The following is a 25,270-nucleotide window of genomic DNA, read 5'->3' as shown; positions in this document are numbered from 1 at the left end:
GGTAAAACTTCCCTGTGTCGAGCTTTATGGGGGGGGGGGGCAAATTCTGCCAGTTCTGATAAAGGAATTGCTTCAAAACTGAACTTGACTAATGTGAAGTTGGCTTTCTGCAGAGAAAATAGTGTTATGCTTTCTGGTGAAGAGATTTGTATATGATTATATAATGTGACAGATGCATTTGTACTAATTTTCTTTGGTTTTGAGCTTAGCATTAGGTTGCTTATCTTTGGCTGCAAAACATTTACAAAGCCAGAGAAATATCAGTTGTTTTCCTAGATCAAGTTTATACTTTCTGGAAGAACTTTAATAGCCTCATCTAAATAGTGTGTGAATTCGGTATCTTGGTGCCATCTCTCTAGTTAATTTAGAACACTGAAGACGAACACGTGAGAAATCTGGATCTGGTTTCTTTTTGTTGGAGTGCTTTGAATATAAAACTTTCTAGTCAGTTGATTTATTCTCATTAAGCAGGTTCAAGTGAAAGCACAGCTTAGCTCCTGGTAGTTCTTGTGTTTGCATGAACTAGGATTGCTGCAGAACAGTGTTATCATCCATCCTTTTCCCTTTCCTGTTTGTGTCAATGGGATTGAATGGAAACTGTGCTTACCCCAACACAAAATCTGTGTGTGTAATAGGGGATCTCGCAGAAGAGCTGCAAAGTTAAACGAGACTAGGCTTATGCCCAGAGGTGTGTTGGCATACAGACTATACCAAAAGGAAATAGAAGGGTTTATTTTTCACTGTTACACAATCCAAAGTAGGGTCAACAAGGTGGATTGTGACAAAGTGTTAACACTTTTGATGTACACTGTTTGATATTCAGAGAAAAAAAAAGTTGGGTTTAGTTGCTGCTGCTTCATTTCATGTTGGAAATCAGTGTTTTCTTTTGATGTGGGAAGAATGTCACAATGTTGAAGTATGATTTTGAAGTATGCCTTGAGATACAGATGATTAAATGGGGGATGCTGAAGTTGAAAACAGGAGAAATGGAGCAAGAAGAGCTCACGTTTCCTTGCTCCCTGTATGTGCTTCAGTACATTGGAAAGGTAGTGAGTTTATTTTGGGCGTTAAATAGGTGAACTTCCACGTGAAAAGGGAGCTGTTGTGTCTGAACAGCTACTTTGAAGGCCCTTACTTCTCTCTGCTAGTACATGTTAGGAAGAGTTCAAAACAGGGTTGAATTTTTGAAGTTTATTCCAGAGCTTGCAGCGTTGTTTTTGTAATGCTCAGTCATGCTTCCCAGGAATTCATAATGTGTTATTTAAAATGCTATATTAAATACAGAATGAGGCTTGCTTCTGCTGTGGCAAATGAATACAGACTAGTAATCCTAAACATACATTTCTGTTCAAACTGTGATAAAGAATCAGGAGGAAATTCTGGCAGCAACTTCTGTACATGCTCTGGTTTGGATTTGTTGGGTAGTCAGAACTGAAGAGACTGTGTGTGTGACACTTCTTAACAAATCAGAGATTGTGTGTTCAAAGAAGTGAAACACTTTTCAGGGAAATACAGCCCATGGGTCAATATTGCAGAGTATTTCAAGCAAGGGCCCTGGTGAGAGCTATTTCAAATAGGGGAATTAATGTGTTACCTTGTAGAAATCTCTCAAGAACAGTTTGTGCAGTGTCCTTTGGATACGTGTTTTCACACTTGCCTCAGTTTCTAAACTAAACTTCAGGCACAAAAATGGGCTGTTCTTCAGAGGTGTAGCGCTTGGGCTTTTAAAAATCACTTACTAATGGTAATAGAATGATTTACCAGTTGTTTCACTGTTTCTGGCTTGTTAATGCTAGTATTTTGGGGGGGTGTGGGCTGTGTGGAAGGGGTGGTTTAGTCTGTCATAAACAGTGTTTATCCTTTCATGATGCTAAATAGAATCAAGAATGTAAATAGAGAGTAGGAATGCTATTAGTAAATATAGCTCTACAACAGGTAAATAGAAAAAAGCAATGTAGGAGGGAGGAAAAGGGGGGTAAGTGTTTGAGAAGGAGGATAAAGACAGGAAAAGTGTAAAAAAAAAAAAAAGTGGGAAAAACACCATGAGGGAATTCAATGTTCCCAGAAGCATGGAGTGAATAACAAAGAAGGCCTTTGTTCTGGAGCAGTGGTGCGGCAGCTCTAACCCAACGGTTTTCCAGCTGCAGCCCCTTGCTTCTTGTTTTCTGGTCTTTTTAATTCTGTTTCCTGTCACAGCTTGCATTGTGAGGTGCAGCTATGAAGCAGTACAGGCTCAAGAAACAATGCCTTTAGATGAAAGGATTTTTTGCAGGCTGCAAGGTAAAATACAGCCTGGGAGGGATCATGTGGATATTCCTGGTGATTTTACACGTTATTGTAATGTGTGGAGTTTAGATAGAGCATGACCAAAACTAGTGTAAAGTGGAGAAAATAAGGTTTAAAGCAGGAAGAGCTGGAGGTATGACTATCCACCCATACTTATAGCTCTCTACTGAAGTGAGAGCATGTTAGAGAAGATCTGTTCTGCTGGCCAGGTAACTGGTGACCTTTGGAGAGTCCTGGGTAGCCAAATACAACTTTATTGGGTTATAACTGAGGGATTAGTGTGGGAAGGCAGCCAGAGGCTGCTTATCCACTGTTGCAGATGCAGTGGGGTGTTTGTCAATGCAGGCAGTGGGTTTGGTTCCTTCCCATCCTGCCTCTTTTACCCAAGCCTGATGTGGTTTCTTAAGCAGAGTGCTGAAGCCTGGATTTTGTCTTAAAACACAGAGTAATTGTTTCCCTGCTGACATAAAACATGATTGATGAATTATTTTGAAAGATGACATGCAAAATAGAGTTTGCTCTGGAGCATACAGCAACTTCCAGGAGCATTCTGATTCTTGCAGAAATAAGATGAATAAGAAATAGTATGAATGATCAGGGCCTGAACGGTGTTGCAAGTACAGGAAGTTTTCCTTCTTGGACCGTTCATTATTGAACATGGGTCTGCACTTCTGTTGAAGTGATGCAGGAACACTGACTTCTTTGGTTCACGTTCTGTGGTGGGGGAAGTCTTGATTATGCTGAAAACTGGCAAAATGCACTGACTTCCCTGAGGATTTGTCCTGAGAATGTCACAGAAATGCAAGAAGATTTAAGGTGTGAATGGGCAGGTCTTGATTCTGTTCATCTCAGGATTTGTCTTCAGTTTGTTTTTCTTGGAGCCCGTTTAGGTTCTCAAAGATTGGGTGACTTTTACATGATGTGTTTTGAAGCCATTTTTTAATTTTAACTGGGAGATTTTGCAGACTGTTTTAGTGCATATGTTTAAGTCTTGCGAACCTTTTACCTGTAAGCTTGCTTTAATATCTCTTGGTTTTAACCTCTAGATGGAGCTCTTTGTTCTGTAGATCCTTTCTGCTCTCTGTGCTTCCTTTGAAGCAAATCTATTTTTAGACTGTTATGGCCGAATTCATCCTTTTCTTCACTACCGTTTTCCCTACTGTATTTTATCCTCCTGTTCTGCTTGCTGCTGCTGCTTCACATAGGTAACACCCATTATCCTTAGGTACTAAACAGCTCATTTCCAGTCTTTTACCTATCTGTAAGCCAAAGAAAGGCACAAGAAAAGCAGAGTCACAGCATTTCTGAAACGTAATGACATAAGGCTTGATGGTAAACTTGAGGCTTTTTTTGCCTGCCCAGGCATCTTTAAATGGGAAGAGGAGTCCTTTGCTTTCTTTATTTTTTCCCAGAGGATTTATAATACAGGGTTTTTCTTATAGTATCTCATGATATTTTTCCCCCATTTTATTCATTAAATAAGGTTAGAGCCTTTGTAGTCACTGTGGCTGTTGCCATGGCAACTTGCATCCACAGGCTGGAAAGCACTTTCCTATGAGAATTGTTTGAACTTTGAGGATGTATTACTCAGTTATCTGTTAAAAAAGGAAGGTAAGACTCTTGTAGAGTAGCAAGTTCAGAATTTATTCCAAAAATCAAAGATTTCAGATCAGGCTGACGCTTTAAAATGTCAATCCTTAGGACATTTTGTAGACACGGGTAGTATATAGCAGCATAGTGAGTATTCTTCCTGCCTTTATAGAAAGGCATGGTGTGACATATAGATTGCTTGTCTTGGAAATGGTTTTAATGATTGAATTAATGATGATTAAATTTGATTGTTTTATTTTTTAATAATAACTTAAGAAAAATTAATGTTAAATATATGAATGACACAAGACTTAAATTACTTCAGTGTTTATCTGTGTAGAAAAATCCAGGGTTTTACCATGTGAAAGGGGAGAAGGGAACTCTGTATTAGTTAATATCACAACTGCCATTCTCTGTGTTTCATTAGTCAGGTGTATCCAAGATTCCTGTCTGTACGAACTGGCAATGATTGAATAACTGCTTTTTCCCTCTGTGTAATTTTTAGTTGTTTTCAGAGAACAGCCCTGATGCCATGAAATAGAAATCCGTGCTAGTCAAAAAATCCCTCTGTATTTAGACTACCTGGGTTTCCTGAGCCAAATTGTGCCTCTTAATACCAATTTATATTGAGATATAAAGCAAATGGATTTTAGTCTGTATTTTGAGATTTCTGTCAATTTTTAAAGGGTAATTTTAAAATTTGCTGCTCAATCTAAATGTTGTGTAAGAGTATAAACTGTAGCACTTTGCACATGAACCCAGGCATAATGGTAGAAATGAACCTGCAGGGGATGCTTGTGCAGACAAGGAAGTGGTTTAGGTTTTTAGATGCATGTGAGATACCTGGGATGTACCCAAAGGAAGGTGAGTGAAAGCTTCGGAGAGGTTGGAAGTGTTGATGGATTAGAGAGGGAATATGGAAGTCCATTTGGGTTTGGCAACAGCTGATCTGTAAAATGCTGCAATTGCAGATGGGAATCAGTAGATTCAAGGAGTGCATCAGGCTAGCAGAAGAGGTACAAAGATGCTTTTATGTATCTAAGGGGCAGAGAGGCAGTGTGAAACAGTAACCAGAGGTGTGCTGTAATAGAAAAAATACGTTATGGGAGGTTGGTCCTACAGATGGAAGGAAAATTCTGGAATCTTTTAATGTGGGAGAAGAGAATGCCAGAGGGGTGAGCTGATTGCCATTGAAGTGAATTACCACTGGGCCAGTGAAACCCAGTCTTATGGTGAAACATGGTAGGGAGGATTTAGCAAGAAAGAGATTGTTAGACCATCTTGATACAAGCGCTTCTTAACCAAATTAAGTAGGCTGTGAGAAAGCCTTTGTTATTCAAAGGTGAATGCAGCAGTTCTCAAAATAGGCTCCAAATTAATGGGTATTAATTAAAAAAGGTTGTAAAATTTTAGTGCTGGAATGATGTCGTTGCTAGCTGTGTTTAAGGAACACACTGGTGAAGTTCCACTGTATCTTTTGTCTGCCTGAGGCATGTGTAGGCCAAGGTGAGTGTTGGCATCCCAGTGTCTGGAAGAGCACACAGACCCAAAACTGTCACTGCTAGATTTGGAGTTGATCATGTGGAGAACACTGGTCATTGTGTGCTTCAGTGTTACAGAAAACACAGTTGTGAAGACTTTTTGCCATGCTTATTTTGTGTAATTTTCTATAAATACACCTCTGATGCAGAGCACTTAATATTTACCTTGTGCCCTGTCAATGGGGCAGCTGAGCCCATAATAGAATGGCTGGGATATTTCTGGGATGTGCTATTCTTGGGAAGCTGACAGTGATGTATTCTGAAGGAAAGGGGAGAGGGAAATTAAAATCACATTCTTTAAGCTTTCTTTTTGACTTTGTTCAAATGTGAAATGATGAAAAAGGGTTCCAAGGTGTTCTCATGTATGGTTGCAATGAAGTACAGTTTCTACATTAATCATTGCTGAAGGTGATTTACAGCATTTCAGTGACACAATAGCAGCCAAATGACAAGAAATATAATGGGGTTTGTAGTTCAGTTTGGGTGCAAGTATAATAAGCTCAGGTTTGGTTTGGCTTTATTTGTTTAAAGGTAAAGCTAACCTACACTGGAAAATGAAATTGTATTAAACTGATCTTTGTGAGCATCTCTCTTCATATGAAATATTTGAGGTATTAATTTCTGTGATTATTAATTTACTGCTTAGAATTGACAGGCTAAATCCTGACCTATTTCAGTTATGTAGGCTCAGGGTTGGTCCTGTAAATTAAATACACTAAGTGCTACTGATGACCTGAAAGGAATGGAATTAAGCCTTGTTCTTTGGGTTTAGCAGTTCAGAACTAGATAAATGAAGAACTAATTATAGTTTATTGTAGCAACTACACTCTGCTTAAAAGACAAGGAATGAGTCAGGTAAGTCAGAAGATGTAATTTTTGTTACTGGCTTCTGAGAGCAAAACCAATAAGGTATTTAATGATACTTAGGTGAAAGATGTTAATTATACCTAGCTGAAGGAGAGAGCTGCATGTTCCAACACAAACCAGGAGGCCTGGTAGCTTACCTTTGTCTGCCCTTGCCATTTTATATTGTGCAGCCCTGACTGCCCTGAGTGAAGTTAACCCCCTCTAGTCACTTTGGGGCATAGCTGAGGGCAGTTCTTCCCTGTGGTCCTGGAGTGGTTGAAGGAGAGGTGTAGCTCTACTGAAGGTCATAAAGCCCACCAGAGACAGAGCCAGAAATAGAAGTGGACTCCTGGCACAGGTCCTGTGCTTTAGACTCTGCTGGATTGTCACTGTTCTTTACTTTGAAATGCTGTAAACCACTAAAGCTTTTAACCATGGTTATGTCTTCCTGGAGATGGAATAGTGCAAAAAGAAAGTTTTCCACACCCCCGTTTCTCCTGCTGGGGTATAAAAATAGCTCTTGTATGACCTTGTAGGTTTTTAATCCAGTCATTTGTATAGTTGCTGTGGATTTGCTGTAGCTCAGTGGAACTGGAATTCTTTATAAAGTTTCTCCTTCCATTTCTGATCACTGAAGTGTTCATAGTAATACATTTTGATTAAAAATAATGGTTCTAATTTGATAAAAGATGCTCAACATAGGTTTATAATACAAATAGTTAATTAGGATTTACTGAATGCTGTCTCATTAGAGCTTAATCCTCATGTTTCCTTCACCTTTTGAGTGTCAGAGTTTTGAAGGAGCGTAGGTTTGAGACAAAAGCAAAAGTTCCTGTTGAAGACTGAATGCTCTCATTGACACTCAAGGTTAGCTCAGGGTAGGTTTAATTCTCGCAGCTATTATTATAAGATACATGTTATGGTGCAGTCTTACACCATAAACCCAAGTCTGAGGTACTTTCATTTGTTGGAGGGAAGGGGCCACCTCTGCACAGTTTATGGAATTTGATGCTTGAATTGATTCAATGAAGAATGTTTTTTCATTCCAGCTCCCTGTGGAGTTGCCAGAAATGTGTTTGCTTTGGTGGGAGCCACGTGACTCCTGTTGTTCATTAAAATCTCAAGGTTTTCCACACCTTCCAAGTGCATTGGCCTTTATAAACAGGGGGAAAACCAGCTTTGCCGTGTACCTCTTATTACTAGTGTCAAGATTGCTGAGGCAATGTCTGTGTTGCCTTCTGAAGGCAGAGTCTTTGCCCCTGGTGAAACAGCCAAAAGCTGTGGGACTTGGTTCGCACAGCAGTGACCCTAAGCTCCTGTCCTTGGCCTCTCAGCAGGGTTTCTAGCTTGAGATTAGTGCTTCACCAAGGATCCTCTGCAGCTTCCAGTCATCTTGGCATGTGGTTGAGCTTGCTCATGTTTGCCTGTATCAAATTGCATAAGCACCATGGGAGGGGAATTGAGAAACTTGTTATAATTTCCTATGTAGGAAAGAGTCACTGATGTGGGACTGAATGTATTCATGGGCACAGGTTACACACACAGGCAGTTGTGTGTAAACACCATCTTGGCCACAGCTTATGTGGGATGTTTCATACAAGTCTGAAAATGAAACCTAATGATGTGGTGCTTTAAAGAACAACTGCAGAAATGTAACTTTTTGGTTTTGCTTTTTTTTTGTTATTCAAACTCATTTGATTTGACCTCAAATTCTGAAGTGTTTTTTTTCCTACTGAAACAAATTGGGGCATTTTAATTTAACTGCATTGCTGAAGGCTAATGGGTTTCAGCAGATAAGGCACAGAGATTGTGTAGGATGGTTGTCACTTTCCTCAGTGTTGGCCAGGAATCCATGCCAAAACCACAGTATAAATTCTGGCAGGAAAGTACTTGGTTTGGTTTCATGTGTATTCTGCTGTTTCTGCCTAGGTAGGTACTAACTGACAATAGCATGAACCAAGCAATAGCCAGGAAATGCTACAGCTGAATGTCATAGTGGACATTTGCCTTGTGCAAAGTGCAAGACATAAGAATTAACAAATCTCTGTGTGCTGAAAGGGTGACTAACACTCTTTATAATTTGATAAGATGTCCGCTTGATGTTCAAACCTACAGAAGCCTTCCTGAGAAGGAAGAGAATTCAGCTGAGTGGTCTAAAAATGGAGATTCAATGTGCAGAGCAACGTGAAAAGGTCATCACTGAGTTTGTGAAGCCAAGCATTCAAAAGTCAGGATAGACTGGAAGTGTGTTGTGCTGCAGTGCACCTACAATGTCTGTTTTGTTCTCTCATTTTCCCTCTTGATGGCTGAAGGGGTTTGTTTCCTTTGTGTCTGCTGATTCTATTTGAAGATTAATAGTCCAGTAAGTAGGGAACATGACTCTTATGACCACTTTTCCATCATAAGAGGGATGAAGGGTGTTATTCTGGGTCTGGAGATTTGTGTTTATAATCCACAGGAGAAAGCAACATTAATATTAAGGTTGCATAACTAAGGATGAGAAGCCCTCTACAAGAATGTTGCTGCTGTCCCCAAAACATGGTGTGAACTAGGCAAACAGGGATTATTTTTCATGTGTATTATATCACGTGTATAGCACAAGATGCAAGAGCTCTTCTGTAAGAAAGCAAAGATTTTGCAGTCCAAATGGACAGAGTACAAAGGAGAGAGCAGATAGCTAGCACAGGGATCCTGTGCTGAGTGGCTGGATTTGATTCAGTTCTGAATCTACTAATGTATTTATGCACATAGCCTGTGACTCTTGCTACTGCTGATCTTATCAACATGCTGGTGGTAAAACACTGCCTTGGAAAAGCAACATCTCTCTAGGATTTAGGCACTTAATTAGCCAGGTGCATCTAAGACTTTAAGTGAAGTCTTTATTACTTATGCTATACTGCACAGATAGTCACAGAGAAAGAGGAAGCTACTTGGAGCTTGTTTTATGGAGAGAGAACTGAAATTTTTACTGTTGCTGAGAGGTACCAGTTTGCTTTATACTACGAATCACTGTGGTAATGATTTGATTCAAGGGCAAACTGTTCAGGTCATTTACCTTATTTTCATAGAAGATGTTTCACACTTAATACTTCAGATATGCTCTGTGCCAGTAGAAGAAAGATCAAAATTGCTTCTGATGCTGCCCCTTTCTCTACCACTATTAGTGCATTGCTGGGTAACTTCATTTTACGATCCATGTGACTCAATTTTACCTTGTTCTTTTCCCCAACTCCTCCCTCCATTCCCTCCTCTTACACTCCAGGGAAACACAGGTTATTTACTTTGTGTGGTGCTCTGAGATTTTTCCCTTGAGCTGTGCTGGATGTTACCGACTCTCCTGCAGAGTTAATGTTGGGTTTTGTGTTTCTTTGCCTTCCTGTTTGATGTGGCCCCTTTGAAGGGGATATTGAAGTCTCTTTACAGAGAATCCCTTACATAAAGTTGGAGGAGGCACTGGGTTTGCTCTGATGTCCTTCTGCTCTCGAGTTCATTTGCTACAGTCCCTCCATGTCACTGGATGAAGTTTCTTCTCAAAGCTGGTATTTTGTGATGGTTTTTCCGTAGTGGGGGTGAAACAGTTGACTGGTTTAATCTATAATGAATGCTCTGCTTGTGGACCTGAAATGCTTTCCACTGGTGTTCAGGCTTGTGCTCCTGTGTTGGAGTGCTGTGGGCTCTTCCTGCTTGTTTCCCTGCTGCTGAAGAAACAAAGAGAATCAGTCTGGAAGGTCTGGAAAGTATTCAGAACTTAATGAAAGACAAGCAGCCTTTAAAATTGGCAGCTGGAATTATGTTTGGAAGAAGATTCCTTGAGCTCCCAGTGACCATTCTGATGGGAGAGGATCCTGAACAAAAAGTTTTCCTTTCCTTTTTGATTCTATAAGCCATGGATTTTAATATATATTAGAAAGCAAACCATCTGGAGCAAACGCCGCCAATCCATTCCAGCTCCCAGCAATCATGTAATGAGATTTCAGTCATATTCTTGGATCTGAGCAGGTTTGGGCTGTCCTGTAGCAGCTCACCTGCCATCCTGTAATGCGGTACAAATGCTAATCCTGAGCCTCTGGCTCTGCTCACTGGATAATACAAGCCATTCCTTGAAATGAGATTTCAAGGTCAGTGATAGGAACCTTTCAGGCAGCACAGCTGTACCTGCTGCCAGTCTGTGGAGGCTTAACTGTTCTTTACATTTAGATGGCTGTGTTTTGCAGAGGAGATTTTTAACAGTTGAGGAAAAGGAGATGGTTTGGCTGTGTGTTCTAGGAGGGGTGAAGAGCAGCTGCCAGTTTGGCATAGAATCATAGAACCCCAGACTGGTTTGGGTTGAAGGGACCTTAAAGCTCATCCAATTCCATCCCCTGCCACGGGCAGGGCCACCTTCCACTAGAGCAGCTTGCTCCAAGCCCCTGTGTCCAACCCGGCCTTGAACACTGCCGGGGATGGGGCAGCCACAGCTTCTCTGGGCACCCTGTGCCAGCGCCTCAGCACCCTCACAGGGAAGAGCTTCTGCCTTATCTCCAACCTGAACTTCCCCTGTTTCAGTCTGAACCCATCACCCCTTGTCCTATCACTCCAGTCCCTAATGAAGAGTCCCTCCCCAGGACCCCTATAGCCCCCTTCAGACACTGGAAGCTGCTCTGAGGTCTCCATGCAGCTTCTCCAGGCAGAACAGCCCCAATGTTCTCAGCCTGGCTCCATACAGGAGGTGCTGCAGCCCCTGATCATCCTCGTGGCCTCCTCTGGACTTGCTCCAACACCTCCATGCCCTTCTTATATTGGGGACACCAGAACTGTGTGCAGTACACAGTGCCTCACTTGTGGGGGGCGCATGAGGACAGAGTAGAGGGGCAGGATCAAGATCACCTCCTTTGACCTGCTGGTCCCATCTCCTTGACCTCCTTCTGCAAAGTATGGGTCCAGGAGCTGGAGCCTGGAAACTGAGGCCTCCATTGTCAGCCAGGGGCTGTCAGGACTCTGGTCCTGCAGGAGCTCTGCAGAGGCTGTTGCAGAGCCAGGAGTCTTTGAAGGGTTGGTCTTGAGCAAGCCTGTGTAGCACAGCTATCCTGGGGCTGTGAACTTGGAAAGCTCAGGCTCTCCAGCAGCCTCATAGTCAAACTGGCAGCACCTTCTGAGAAAATAGCTTTGGAGTGCAAATTCAGTTGCTTTTGGAGGTGAGGCTGTTGAAACTCTCTGCTGTTTTCCAGTGAATCACATCTGTAACCTCCCCATGGTCAGGAGTATATGCACAGATAGAATCTTTCAGTTGTGCTGTTGCAGTTGACTATTGCATGTGCTGTGTTTGGCTGGGAAGCCCTGCCTGAGCAGTATCACTCAGCCTCAGTGGTAGGAAAACACATTTGCTGTTCCCTGTTGTTAGTCACAAACAGCATCCATGTGATGTCTGCTTATGTTTAAAGCAGTCATAGCTAGCGTGTGGTCAGCTCTGCAGATGTTGAGGTGAACAGGGTGCCTGTGGTGTCTTGCAGAGTGACTGCTGTCTGCTTGGCTGCTTTTCCAGCCCTGTTCATTAGAGAGCAAACTGCTGTATTCTGTTATCCTGCTGCCCTCACCAACATGCAGCAGTAATGCCCATGGTGGTGTGTGAGAGTGAAGCTGATTGTGTGCTGCCTGTCCTGGTGCTGAACCTCCTACCACCATTTATTGGTGTTTTCAGCTTTCCTCTACTTGCTGTATCCTCTCAGTTAGGGAAAAAGTGCTGAATAGCAGCAAGAGTGAAATGATACACAGCTCTGCTCGGGCCTAGATTGAGGTGCTTTGTATGCTGAGTGTGCTGGGATGTCATGGGGATCTACTGGGATCCATTGGAGCTCAAGATCTCATGGATTCACATAACACATTTCCAGTTATGTGTGAAGTTCAGCTGTCAGGACATGCTGTTACCCAGCCTGAGGGGTGTTTGATTCCATCATTGCAGTAAGCTGGTGTCTTAAAATACATCGGCAGCAATACAGTACAACTTCAAAAACCAGTGAGACTTCATGTTTGCTTTTTGCTGCTGTAATGGAGCTGAAATGGATAGCTGGGAAGGTATGACTTGTATTTGGAATGAGGGATGAGGCACATTATGGTAAACACTTGTCTTTTAAATCCCTAGCACAAATGTGAATTAAAATTGAAACCGAATCTGTGGGAGTAGCCACATCTGTGTTTCCCCATGCTGTGGACAGAGGAGCTGGAGCACGGCGCAGCATTAGGACTGTCTCATACAGCAAATTGGGGATGGTGCTGGGAGGGGGATTTGGATCATTAAAGCAGAGTTTCCCCCTTTATGTTGGTGGCATTCTGTGCTTTTCTTAGTTAATGCCAAAAAGCACTGAGAGCAACATGTTCCTCTACATTTCTGGGTCTGGTATGTTCTTACCTTGTGTCCAAACTGCATTTGGGCTGTTTCAGACTGTATTGTTGTATTGAGTGAGTTCTCTGGGCTGGCTGGAGCAGGCAGTTGGTGCTGAGTTCAGGAGAAATGGTACCTTTTTCATCTCAAAATCCCCCTGATGTTACATAGTACAAAGGGAAAAGGATTACAGGCTGTAGTCAGTGAGGACCTCATTCTGCTTTATTAACACGTTATAAGAGATTCCTACTGCCAAAGAGCAGGCAGTAAAATGAAGCAATAAAGCCAGAGAATGAGAAAGTATTAATTTATACATGGAATTCTGTAGCAGAGATTAACTGATTGGCTCAACCACACAGGAATGTCATTGCAGACTGAATTCAAGCCGTTTCCTGCCTCCCAGTCCAGTCCCTCACTGCTCTATTCTCTTTGCCCTTCTGATCCTGTAGTTTACAACAAACTAAAACTGTTCAACTTTGTATTTTCTAGCTAATAATAAGAAAACAAATGCCTTTTGTAGTTCTTGCACAATAGAAGGGAGTATGTATGCCAGCTGGCATGTTTTTGTTCAATATTAGCATTAATAATAATTAATTGGATAATTACATAGACATTTTCTTTCTGGCTCCTGTCCATAGTATAGGCAGAGAATCCTGGGGCACAGCAGTGTGGAGTGGAAGGCAGGAGCAGTGACTCGTTGCAGTGAGTGCTTGTAAACAAGGTCAGCTCAGCAGGACTGGGGACATCTCTGAAATGTGATGCTGTCTTCATTAGCCTTGTGAAGGGGTTTGGTGCAGGACCAGCCCAGCAGGCAGGGTTGCTCTCTACTATGCTGTCTGACTACATGCAGCAGATTTATCAGGACTTGCAAATCCATAGATAAGCATTTACTGCCCCCCCCCTGCCCCAGACCTGAGGTCTTTTATTACAACTGTATTTATTCTCATCTTCTGGAAAGCTGTTCTTTTGCTTAAGTCCTGTCACAGTTATTCAGTGAATTTAGGCTAGCAAAAATACTGTCTGCTTTTTCGTTTAGCTAATAGTAATAGAGATGCTCCTTTTATTCCCATCCAGAAGCATGTTGAAGGCTGACAACCGTATGTGTTTGCCTTGCCCAGGGAGTTAAAATGTCACGTTGCTATGTGGGATTGATGTGGGAGGGATGCTGGAGCTTGTGGGACAGCCCCTGTGACCTGTGCAGGAGTCACTGAAGAATCCTTCCCACCAGAGACCTGCTGATGCCTTTACCCTGACAACAGTGCCCCTGAGGAAGCCTCACTGTGCTATTGGCTCTCTTCTTCTTGACCGTGCTCTTAAGTATCCTACCAAATGGAGGTAAAAAAGGAAGTTAGTGACTTTAGTTGGAGTCTTGCATGGAAACATGTCTTCTCCGAAGGGGATCAAGTCACTGGGAATGTGACTCCCTGTAGAAAAGGTCTGTGTCACCATGTGGCTTGAAAATAGAACTCACTAAAATGCTCTAAATCTTTTTCCAGCTAATGTGGCTGCCCAAAGTGATGACATGAGTCATGAAACGGAGATCTTCTGTATGGATGTGGAGCCCAGGTGCCTTGAGTGGGACTGTATTGGTGCACATTTCCCTGGCTGCATTGTGGCACTTCCCATGGGAAACATTTGCCTTGCTCTGCTTCATTGCCTGCTCATAATCACAGCATGTACTTAGAGATACGGGGAGCTTGACAGAGTATGTTGCTATTCTTTGCCAGGTGATACGTGCTGTCTAACCCAGTATTAGTGAGGAAAAGGAACAGAAATGCCAGGGCAGTAAATACATAGTCCCTTTGGCTCATGTGAGGCAGTGTTCCAGGGCAGTGTTTGTTTGCTGCGGTGGTTTCCCCGGTGCGGTTGCTTATTGTTGTAGACAAAACCCCAAAGGACAAAGTGGGGAAGGCCAGAGCATTTATAGTAGTTTCAATAACATGTCGATGTCAAAGTAGAGCTGGTATGTGCCAGTGTTAATTTTCAACAGCTGCCTTAGGTGGAAGTAAGTTCTCTGATCTACACCTCCTAAAATACAGTCTGGAATCGTCATGTTCAGCTGGTCACAAGATGAGGCCAATCTGCAAGTGAAATGTAGCAGTGGGCAAAAGAACACGAACAGGGGTGACATGGGCTCGCTGGAGGGTGGAGCATGCAGTCCGTTTCAAGTTAATGCTGATGCCACTTGTTGAGAGCCCTGTGGTTGGTAACCTTCCTCTCCTCTCAAACTGCCTCCTGGCCCTTAAAGTGGATCAGCAGTGGAACGTGCCAATGGCTTTTGGAATTAACCTCAAGGTCATCTCTAAACACAGGAGAGCAAAGTGGAAGGGCCGTGCTGTAGGCAAGGATAATGTGTACTATTTGTCAGTACTATACAATCACCTTGGTCTTCACAGTGAACTTAGCATCTAAAAAAGTTGCTGTGTGTTTAAAGAAGCCAAAACTGTAGCCCATGGAAGTGTAACCAAAGTCTCTTACCTTTAACACAAACATTTATGTTTAAATAATTGGTATATAAGGGAAATTTACCACATTGACATTAACTCGTGCATCATGGGCATTGTAGGCAGTATTTCAAACAGGAGCTTATAGGCCTGCCTTCTGCTAAGGGCATGGGATACAGTGAGGAAAAAAGCCACCTTTTTCTTAAGTTTGAAACTGGTGGGGACAATGGGATGGAGCATACTTAAGAGGAAGGCATAAGATGAAGTGCTAATGCTGACATAAATGCTAACATAAAAGAAAATGTTAGTTCTGGTCTGTAACCAGTTGAAAGAGGAAAGAGTTAAGATGGGCAGCAGAATCGAGTACTTGTGAATGCCTTTTTGTTCTTGATTCTGTTACTCTCCAGTAGACAGAAGAGCAGCTGTCTCGGGGCAGCAGACATTGAAATCCATGAGCACTTTTGCCCTCCCAGTTGTTCTGGCTCTACTACAGCCTGACAGCAAACAAGTTCCTCTTGTGGCAATTCAAGTTGAAGTTTTGGCTATGTTTCTATCACTGTAGTGGGGCAGAGTGACTGGATGCCAGAGAAATTCTGCCTTGATGAAGCTTAAGCAATGTAGTGATGTATTAAAGCAAAGCAGCCTTATAAAGGCTTTTTTCAAAGCATGTGGGTTTTGATGGAAAGATGTTGTTTCAAGAAAGGTGAAAAATTAAATCCCTGTGGAAGAAAGGGCTATAACTTATGAAACCATGCAAAGAGGCTGTTGCTCTAACAACTAACTTCTGGTATGGTTTAGTTGATGAGTAGAATAAAATGCCTAGAGAGGGAGGTTAGTTGTAGAATCACATAGAACATAATTTATTAACTCTATAGAGATCAACAACAGTCTTTTGTGAAGCCTGTCTTCAGGCACACTGATATTTAACTCACTAATGACTCGGTGACTGCATCTTGATGCACTGCTAACTAAAGATCTTTGCAACAATACTTTGTTCTTAAAACCCCAATGCTTGGTTCCAAACTATTAGATAGGAATTGAAGTTCTGCTATAAAGGAAGGTTTCCAGCCTTGCAGAGAAGTTGTTGGCACAGTGAAATAACACCAAAAGCCAAAGGCAAGCAAAATATCTGGATTTTGTTTTAAAGATCTCACAAGGTTTCAGCTGGTCTCATGATTTTCTGGCACTTGGTTAATAAATCATGGATTATTACTAATCTTCAGTGAAAAGGAGAGAAAGACTGTTATGAACGGTTTCCAGGTATTTCTTGTCCTGTGCCATATCTGCTCAGGCTCATTGCACATCCTGGTCTGATGGCTAGTTCTCCTAATAAAGAAAAAAGATGCTAAAAATAAAGAAAACAGCTATGTTCAAGTAATGCCATGATACCTTTAAGTCTTTTATTGTTGTTTTGCAGTCAGACCCTGTGTAATGTTAATGACAAATAAGAAAAAGCAGATCCTGAATCAGTGTTTGATAGTTGGTTCAACTGAATTCACTGAAGTGTTCAGCCAGAGCTGTATTTGGAGCTAGAGTGGGGGACCTAAGTGTCTCAGGGTCACAACAAAGCTAAAATATAGTGTGGTGTGTAGCTCCTGAACCAGTAAAGTATGGTGTGAAATGTCAGCTGCTTCAGAATTAGAGGTTCTCCACGGTGGGAATCTCACGTGTTGCTTCTTTCATCCATTCAGTGTAGAATCATTGAATGGTTCGGGTTGGAAAGGACCTTAAGGTCATCCAGTTCCAACCCCTTGCTATGGGCAGGGATGCCTCAAACTAGACTGTGTTGCCCAAGGCTCTGTCCAACCTGGCCTTGAACACTGAACATCCCCTGGCCAGGGATGGGGCAGCCACAGCTTCTCTGGGCACCCTGTGCCAGCACCTCAGCACCCTCACAGGGAAGAGCTTCTGCCTTATCTCCAACCTGAACTTCCCTGTTTCAGTTTTAACCCATTACCCCTTGTCCTGTCACTACAGTCCCTAATGAAGAGTCCCTCCCCAGCATCTCTATAGCCCCCTTCAGACACTGGAAGCTGCTCTGAGGTCTCCACGCAGCTTCTCTTCTCCAGGCAGAACAGCCCCAACTTTCTCAGCCTGTCTCTGTACAGGAGGTGCTGCAGCCCCTGAGCATCCTTGTGGCCCCCTCTGGGCCTGCTCCAACAGCTCCATGTCCTCACATTGAGGACACCAGAACCACACAGGGTGCTGCAAGTGGGGTCTCACGAGAGCAGATTCTCCATGATGAGAGTATTCCTTTCATCTCCTGCAGTCTTGAAACTGCGGATTTTTTGTATCTTAGGCTGAAAGGAAGTATATTTATTCGTGGCTTGTGTTATGTTTCTCTTTCTGTAGTTGTGTACTAAATCTCTCTTAATCTATCACAAATCATAGTGGTCTTTAAACTGCCTGTGTCCAGTGGAAAAATATCTGTGTATGAGTAGGGCTATGGAGGGGACTTTGAGTGTTGGGATTAGAGTGTGAGGAGGCGATAAGGCACAAACAGCTTTTGGTAGCCAGAAACTTTAGCATAATGAACTGTAAATTGCATGTCTTATGTGTAAGATATGGTGGAGTCAAGTAAGTATAAAGAAACTTACTCCTCGGATCTGTCAAATACTCAAGGAAAACAAAACTTAAGCTGTTTGTTACCAAAATATGCAGTTTTCATTGGTTTCAGTATGTTTCTGGAGTAATTATGGTGGGTGCAGCCATGGAATCCTCATTGGGCACTTCTCCAGTTGGTTTCCTGTTGCTGGGTTGTAGCACAACCCAAAAATGGATGAGAGAAGGGGTTTTCCTCAGGGTCTGCTTGTTTGCAGCATCTGAAAATCCTTAGCTCGAGGAACAAACTGGGTGGTTTTGAGCTTGGCAAGGTCTTTGGTATTGAGCAAATTCCTCTTAGCTTTCCCTTCAGAACTCTGTAGAGTTTAAATGGTGCCAAGAACCTATTTTCTGGTTGACTTGATGTGTACAGTGTAGTTACTGTCAGGAAAGTTTTACTTCATTGCGTAGGCTGAGTTTTGTGTTCTGTGCCCTTGCAGCAATGGCACAGTGAGAGCCATTTGTTTCAGTTTTCCAGATGTATTTACCATTTCCAGAGCTTATCCTGAAATCATCCATCCCTCTGACTCATTGCACAGAGGGTCCCTTGAGTCCCAAGTTTTCCTGAGTAAAAACAAGCCTTTGGTCATAGCTCCATTAGAAGCTGTCTGTTGTTTAATGATTTAACATACTGAGTCGATGTCAAGCTAAGGAATCATATTTACTCATAAAGAAGTATTAATTTTGGCAGTTAACCATAACTTGGGGCAATAGGTTATCAAAGCATAGTGTGACCATCTGTGCTTTTTTATTTATGGCAATCAACAGGAAGAAAAAGGTGAAGAGTTGAGAGATAATGGTGAGAAATATAGAAACTAATGGGAGATGACATCTATTTTTAGATGTCTGTATGTAGCAAATCTGTTGTTGATTGTTCCTTAATGTCAGTTTGGTAACATTCATAGAACTCCAGACTGGTTTGTGTTGGAAGGGACCATAAAGTTCATCCAGCTCCAACCCTTGCCACGGGCAGGGACACCTTCCACTGGAGCAGCTTGCTCCCAGCCCTTGTGTCCAACCTGGCCTTGAACACTGCCAGGGATGGGGCAGCCACAGCTTCTCTGGGCACCCTGTGCCAGCGCCTCAGCACCCTCACAGGGAAGAGCTTCTGCCTAAGAGCTCATCTAAATTGATAGTCATAGAGGTAACACAATAAATGCAGAAGGATGAAGTACTGTGTGTGGCCTGAAGGCTTCCTTGTGTGAATGGGGTCAGTTACTTGATCACGTAAACCAATTTCTTACTAGTACCTTCAGGCTGCACTGTCATACTTATTTCCATGTTCCTGCTCCTCTCCCTTCAGCCTTTCAAAGGCTTTTTAATTCCAGAATTCCATGGTTGAGAGGGAAACGAGGTACCAATGATTATGATCCATCTCGTGTATTCATACACTGAGCATAAGGATGGGGGTGGACAGGCTGTGAGTGTTGCCTCTAAATACCTGGAGTGAGAATATAGATGGGGGTGACATCTCCAACAGCTCCAGCTACTGCTGTGTAATTCCACTCCTGTTTAGCAGGAGACTTGTAAACTGGTTTTGGTTGATAGTGTCTGTGTGTGTTGAGCTGTTCTCAACACTGACATTGAAGGGGGGCCTGCACAGATGAGGGCCATCACAAATATTAGCAGTAGGTTGACACTATTAGTTTCTGGAAAGCTTCTAATATCTAAACATATGGGTAACAAATTAAAAGGCTTGAGGAGGTTTTGGCAGGGGCCAGAAGAGAGATCCCAATATTGTTATAGTAAATGAATCATAATTTAGTTGGGAGTTGTAATGCAAATGTACTTCTGTCAGCTTTTTAAGGTACAAGGTTTTTATCTACTGCCTTTACAAAATTACTACAGACAAGAAGGTGCAAATAGGGCTGAAATGACTGAAACTGCCAGGAAATGCATCCAGGTCCAAAATCTTTGCCAGTGTCATAAACTTGGACATGGTACTGGTAAGAATGAAAAGGTGACAGAATTTGAGATTCCATTGCAGGAATGAAAGCACTTTGGGCTAAAGATATTGGATAAGCTACACTGAAGAATACTGATGTTAATACTAGGCTTAAATTCATCCTTGTTGATATGCAGTATAGGCTTTGTAGTTCAGTGTTTTCACACTAGATGTCAATCTACTTGCGTATGTAAAAGTTGCTATCTGCTTTTTGCCTTCTAGATATTTCTTTCACCAACTACACTACTAGAATCTTGTTTTCCACCTACTTTGCAGGGCAGCTAATGCCATGAGAGAAGGGATAAAGTTAAATATCAAGTTTATTTTGATGGCTAATATTGAAGAGGACTTCTTCCAAAGAAGATGGAAACTGGGGATTGCCAAGGGTACTTAAAGTCTTTGATTTCAGTAGAGCTGGTTGATGGCTTTAATGCAAAATGGCATTTCAACAGCATGGAAGTCTTATTGCTGACTGGCAATTTAGTATTAGTTGTTGATAGCTGCTTCTTACTATTTGAATGTTGTAGTTACTGAGTTAAGTGAAAAGGTTGAATAATTGTGTGATTAGTCTCTGGTTGGCTACATAAACCTTCTGTTTGTGAGAAGAAATGACATTCCCAGAAAGCAGAGGCTGCAGAACTGAGAGTGCTGAGCTAGAGGGAATCATGGATGTGTGCTCATGTCACCCCGCCTTTGCTCTGTGTTCTATTCCTGTAGCAGGCAGTGCAATGAGGGATAGGAGATGAGGCAAATTAAACTTGGTAGGAACACTGCCATTGTAACAGTGAGTATGAGAGGGGAAATTTGAGGAACCATTTGGAAGTCTGAAAACATGGATTATAAACATACACACAAGGAATCCTGTTCACTGTCTTGTATAGGAAAATGTATTCATAAAAATGCGGAGAAACTTGTTTCAGGGCTTATTTCTTAATCCCTTTCCCTCTTTACAAATACCAGTCTTGCCAGGTCTTATTGAAATGAGAAGATCTTTGAATTAAAGGAGGCACAGTGTGATGTAGTGTAGTGTGCTTACAAAACACGAGACAACTTCAGGCTTCAGTAGCAGACATGACAAGAGGCATTTGAAGTCCATTTAACATGGTATTGCTCTACAAGCCAAGAGATGCAATTCAGTTTACATCTGTACTCATGTCAGGATTAATGTTCTGGATGGAGGAATCTGCAACTGACTGAGATAGTAACTCCAGAGGAATCCTGATATTTTTCAGTGATTAAGTGTAGAACTACTTTTGAAGAGGTAGGACTACAAGGAAGAACAGAAACACTTCAGAAAATCAATGTTAACTTCTCTGATGTGTCCTGCCTCAGCTGTATCTCTTTCCCCCCATTTTAATTGAAGAAACTGGGGGGAAAAGCTGCAGACAGAAGTGTATAATGCTGTGTGGAAGTCAGCTCCTCAGCACCAACCACTGTAATCTACCAGCCTGCTGTGGTCTGTGCTCCTGGCTAATGCCGATGTAGTCATACTGTCTCTACTTATCCTGTTTTGAACACTGAAGTGCCATTTACATAAGCATTGGATAGAACCATAGAATCCCAGATGGATTTGTTTTGGAAGGGACCTTAAAGCTCCTCCAGTTCCAACCCCTGCCACGGGCAGGGACACCTTCCACTGGAGATGGTTGCTCCAAGCCCCGTCCGACCTTGACATTGCAGAGCCATTAAGAGGATTGGAAAACCTTTGAGGCTGGTGCAGTACAGGTAGAAGTCCTTGTCTGTGTTTTTAATGCATACCATTAGTATCTTACCCCAAGTAACTATTTAAAGTAAATGGAACTGATTAGTACTATGAATACTACTGGCAGAATTCAGTGAGCTACATTGAAGTTTCTAGTCAGGGAGCAAGTAATAGTGGTTGTAATAATATAACTCCCTTATTATATTAACCTCTTGTGTGGTGTTATAGCTTTGGTTTTGCAGCAGAACTTCTCTGCCTCCTCTTAAAGCCTGGTAGGATCTTAGATACCACTGAAAGAAGTAATTGGGCCAACAACTTGAGTAGCTTTCTTGACAAAGGTAAATGTGATTCAATATGAAACTATTGCCTTTTGCTTTGTCACCTCTGTCCTCCTCATCGTGGCTGGCTTCCAGAACTAGACATGCCTCCTGTAGGTGGCTTTGGAGGTCTTCCATGGACACGAGGGCCTGGCTGGGGGGTTGGAGCACTATCTGGCATTTAAAGGTAATGCATCCTGTTGCCCTCCACCTGAACTGCAACATGTGCCACCTCAAAGCCCAGAGCTGAAAAGGTTTTTCCTAGTCAGGCATTGTTTTAAACACGTTCTAACTAGTGTCTGAGATGAGCCTAACCCTGGTTGGCAATATCCAAACAAGATGTCTTGTGTTAGTCTCCAATTCTGTCAGATTAAAGCTTCCAAACTGTAGTAATTCTGCCCTTAACAACATGCAGGAGTCTTGTTATAATTTGGATGCATTAGCAGTGGTATACCAATGCGGGCAAATGTCTTCCTAAAGAAGCCTGATCCTGGTTTTTGCATGTCCATGCCTGTTTGGCTCAGAGTTAATATTTTTGTATGTCTGAATAAATGAAGGAAGGTTCACATCATTTGAACTTTAATATACATTATAATTGTTTCCAAACTAATTGCATGAGCTACTGAATTCTTCCAAGCTTTCAGTGCTTTCTTTGGGCAGAATAAAATGCCCTGTGATACTTTTCAATTTTTTTGGAGTGCCAATCACTACCTTATTAACAATGATTTTTCAGGCTTTTCCTATTGCTTAAAAAAAAGCAAGGTATTGAAAGTTCCAAACATCATTGAAGAGCCAAGCTGGCCAGGGGTTTTAGTGATTTGGAGAACCCTCCCTACAGTCCTGATCCAGCTCTCGGGTAGCAGCACAAGAGGGACATGGAGCTGTTGCAGCAAGTCCAGAGGAGGCCATGGAGATGCTGTGAGGGCTGGAGCAGCTCTGCTCTGGAGCCAGGCTGAGAGAGCTGGGCTGGGGCAGCCTGGAGAAGAGAAGGCTCCTGAAGGGGAGACCTGAGAGCAGCTCCAGTGCCTGAAGGGGCTGCAGGAAACCTGGAGAGGGGCTTTGGACAGGGGCCTGCAGGGATGGGACAAGGGGAATGGCTTGAACCTGCCCGAGGGGAGACTGAGATGAGCTCTTAGACAGAAGCTCTTCCCTGTGAGGGTGCTGAGGCGCTGGCACAGGGTGCCCAGAGAAGCTGTGGCTGCCCCATCCCTGGCAGTGTTCAAGGCCAGGTTGGACACAGGGGCTTGGAGCAAGCTGCTCTAGTGGAAGGAGTCCCCGCCTGTGGGAGCAGGGGTTGGAGCTGGAGAAGCTTTAAGGTCCATTCCACCCAAACCGGTCTGGGATTCTGCAATCTGTTATGTATTTAGCCATCAGTTTAAGAAGTGAAGCAATCCGTTCGGCATGGCAGTCATCCAGGAGAGCCGGGCAGAGCATCATGGCCAGTCAGACTAGGTTTTCATTTAGTTTGGGTTTTGGGTGTGAGCAGTAGTATGTGGTTGTACCTGGTGTTGTGTTTGCACTGGGATAATCTCTGTGGTGAGTGGTGTCTGGGTGATTGATGTCTCCATATGCTGGCACCAAGAAGCCTCAGAAGCAGAGTTAGAGTGAGTATGAAGGCATTGGAGTGCCTGGTGCCAAGAGACAGGCTGCACTGCTCCATAATGAACCTTCAGAGCCATTTAGAGTTCCTTTATGTTGCCTCTTTGAAAATTATTTAAGGATTTTAAATATGTGGAGGCTTGAAGAATTGGTACTTCATTACGAAGTTAATTGCAGATGAAGAATGAGAGGGACCTCAGTTTCTTCAAGAACTCAATTAACTTCAACTTGTTAATTCATGTTTCTTCTTACAAGGTCAGAAGATCCTTTTAGCTCACAGTGGAAGTGCTGTGGGTTTAGGGAGGATATATGACTTTGGGAGTAAAAGGATTCATTGAATTTGAAGCTGAGTGGAATGTAGTCTCCATGGAGTGGCAGCATCTTTCATTGTCTTCGTAATACTCTTTCATAATGAAGAGCAATCAATTTCATGAAATACATCTACAACTGTCTGACGGGAGGATGGAGCCAGGAGGGGCTGGGCTCTGCTCCCAAGGAACAAGGGATGGGACAAGAGGAAATGGCCTCAAGCTGCACCAGGGCAGGTTTAGATGGAGCTGAGGAACAATTCCTGCCCCAGAGGGTGCTCAGGCATTGGAACAGGCTGCCCAGGGCAGGGCTGCAGTCACCGTGGAGATGAGGCCTCAGTGCCATGGGTTAGTGGTGGCCTGGGCAGTGCTGGGGGATAGTTGGACTGGATGAGCTTGAAGGGCTTTTCCAACCTCATTGATTCCATGATTCTGTATTGCAAAGAACAAACTGCAGTGTGTGACATGAGTAGAAGAGAGTAAGTGAGAAGATGAGGAAAGGCAGAAGCATTTGTGTAACCACAGGTAATGCAGAGCTCTGGCTGTGTCCTTGCATCTCTGTGGAGTTTCTTGGTGGATGAAATGCTGTCTTTGAAAGGAAGTATTCTAAGAATTCAGTTCCAAAATACTGAAAGCCTTTTTAGTGCCTAATTCCATGTGGTAGCTCAAAATACTCATGAGCTTCCTTAAAATAGAATTTGTTTGGTTTGGATTTTTAAGCAGTTTACTTAAGTCCTACTTTTCTGAGTAGAGGTTCCTGGAAGGTGTATGGTACAATGTGGTCTGCAGAGTTCTGCTTCACTTATTGTGTGTTATTTCACAGGGCTTCCTAGCAGTTGAAGGGGCAACTTTACACATGGAGTCACTATTCCTGAGGAATGACCTGAACAGGAGCATATGATTCTATGATTACTATTATCTGTAGCTCTGTGCCAAGAGCTCTTCCTAACCCATGGGTGAGTGTAGAGTCAGCAGGCCATATTCCCTGGCTACTGCTGCTAAAATAGCTATTGAATGTATATTATTTTAACATAAACATCTTGAATACCTGTTAAAAGTGTCAAATGCTCATAATGTAATCATTAATGAAAAATAACTTGCTTTAAAAGCCTGTGTTTTGATGAGCTGGAATGATTTGTATCCTCTCGCTGGCATCTATCATGCAACAGCTTCATTATCTGAAAGAATTTTGCCACAAGGGAAGTGTTTTGCATTCCTTAGCAAACACAGTCTCTTCCAGCATTCACTGAGGTGCCCTGAAGAACAGTAAATAAGAAGTGGTAGCTTGGGACTTGGACTTCTTTTTAAAACTGAATTTACTTTGAAAGCATATCAGGAAAGAGGATGCAGTTTGGATGTTGACATCATAGAACAGAGATTTAGGTATGCTTTATCACATTTTACACAAAAATCCCCAGTTTTAGGAGCAAATTGCTTTGCAGCAGCCTTCAAAGTGATTTCTGTAGAGGCACATGAGTGATTCTCTTTATAGATGTCCTTATTTGCAAGTGTACATAGTTCTTTGTTTCTCTTGCTTCCACATTTGAGCCTATGGAGCAAAGGGAAGGTTCATTCATCATCTCCTGTCACTTGATCTTCCATTGCACACTGGAGATGTTCTGTCCCAGGCTTTACTGTGCATCCTTTATTCCTGCCATGTACAAACCAACCAGCAATCAAATAACCTTACCAGAAGGTTTAAGGTGGTTTCCTCATTCTCCATAGACTTCTCA

The 25,270-nt window shown here is 42.6% G+C and overlaps 2 protein-coding genes across 4 annotated transcripts in view; both read left to right on the top strand.

The window, feature by feature from the left end:
* The window catches only part of NPHP1 (nephrocystin 1), a 179,074-nt gene extending 163,572 nt beyond the window's left edge, over positions 1-15,502 (top strand). Inside the window, exon 21 of one of the 3 annotated variants that reach the window (XM_061461729.1) lies at positions 15,473-15,502. The gene's annotated coding sequence lies outside the window, so the exon portion shown is untranslated. The remainder of the gene's footprint in view (positions 1-15,472) is intronic. The other 2 variants (XM_061461727.1, XM_061461731.1) reach the window with 2 other exon arrangements.
* ACYP2 (acylphosphatase 2) overlaps positions 1-25,270 on the top strand; it is a 44,871-nt gene that overhangs the window by 3,059 nt on the left and 16,542 nt on the right. The window lies entirely within an intron of this gene.

This window comes from Pezoporus flaviventris, unplaced genomic scaffold, assembly GCF_033815535.1.
Source record: "Pezoporus flaviventris isolate CSIRO_AGI_PZ_B2104156 unplaced genomic scaffold, CSIRO_AGI_Pfla_v1 ptg000031l, whole genome shotgun sequence".
Classification (NCBI taxonomy): domain Eukaryota; kingdom Metazoa; phylum Chordata; class Aves; order Psittaciformes; family Psittacidae; genus Pezoporus; species Pezoporus flaviventris.
This window is presented reverse-complemented; position numbering and strand designations above follow the sequence as displayed.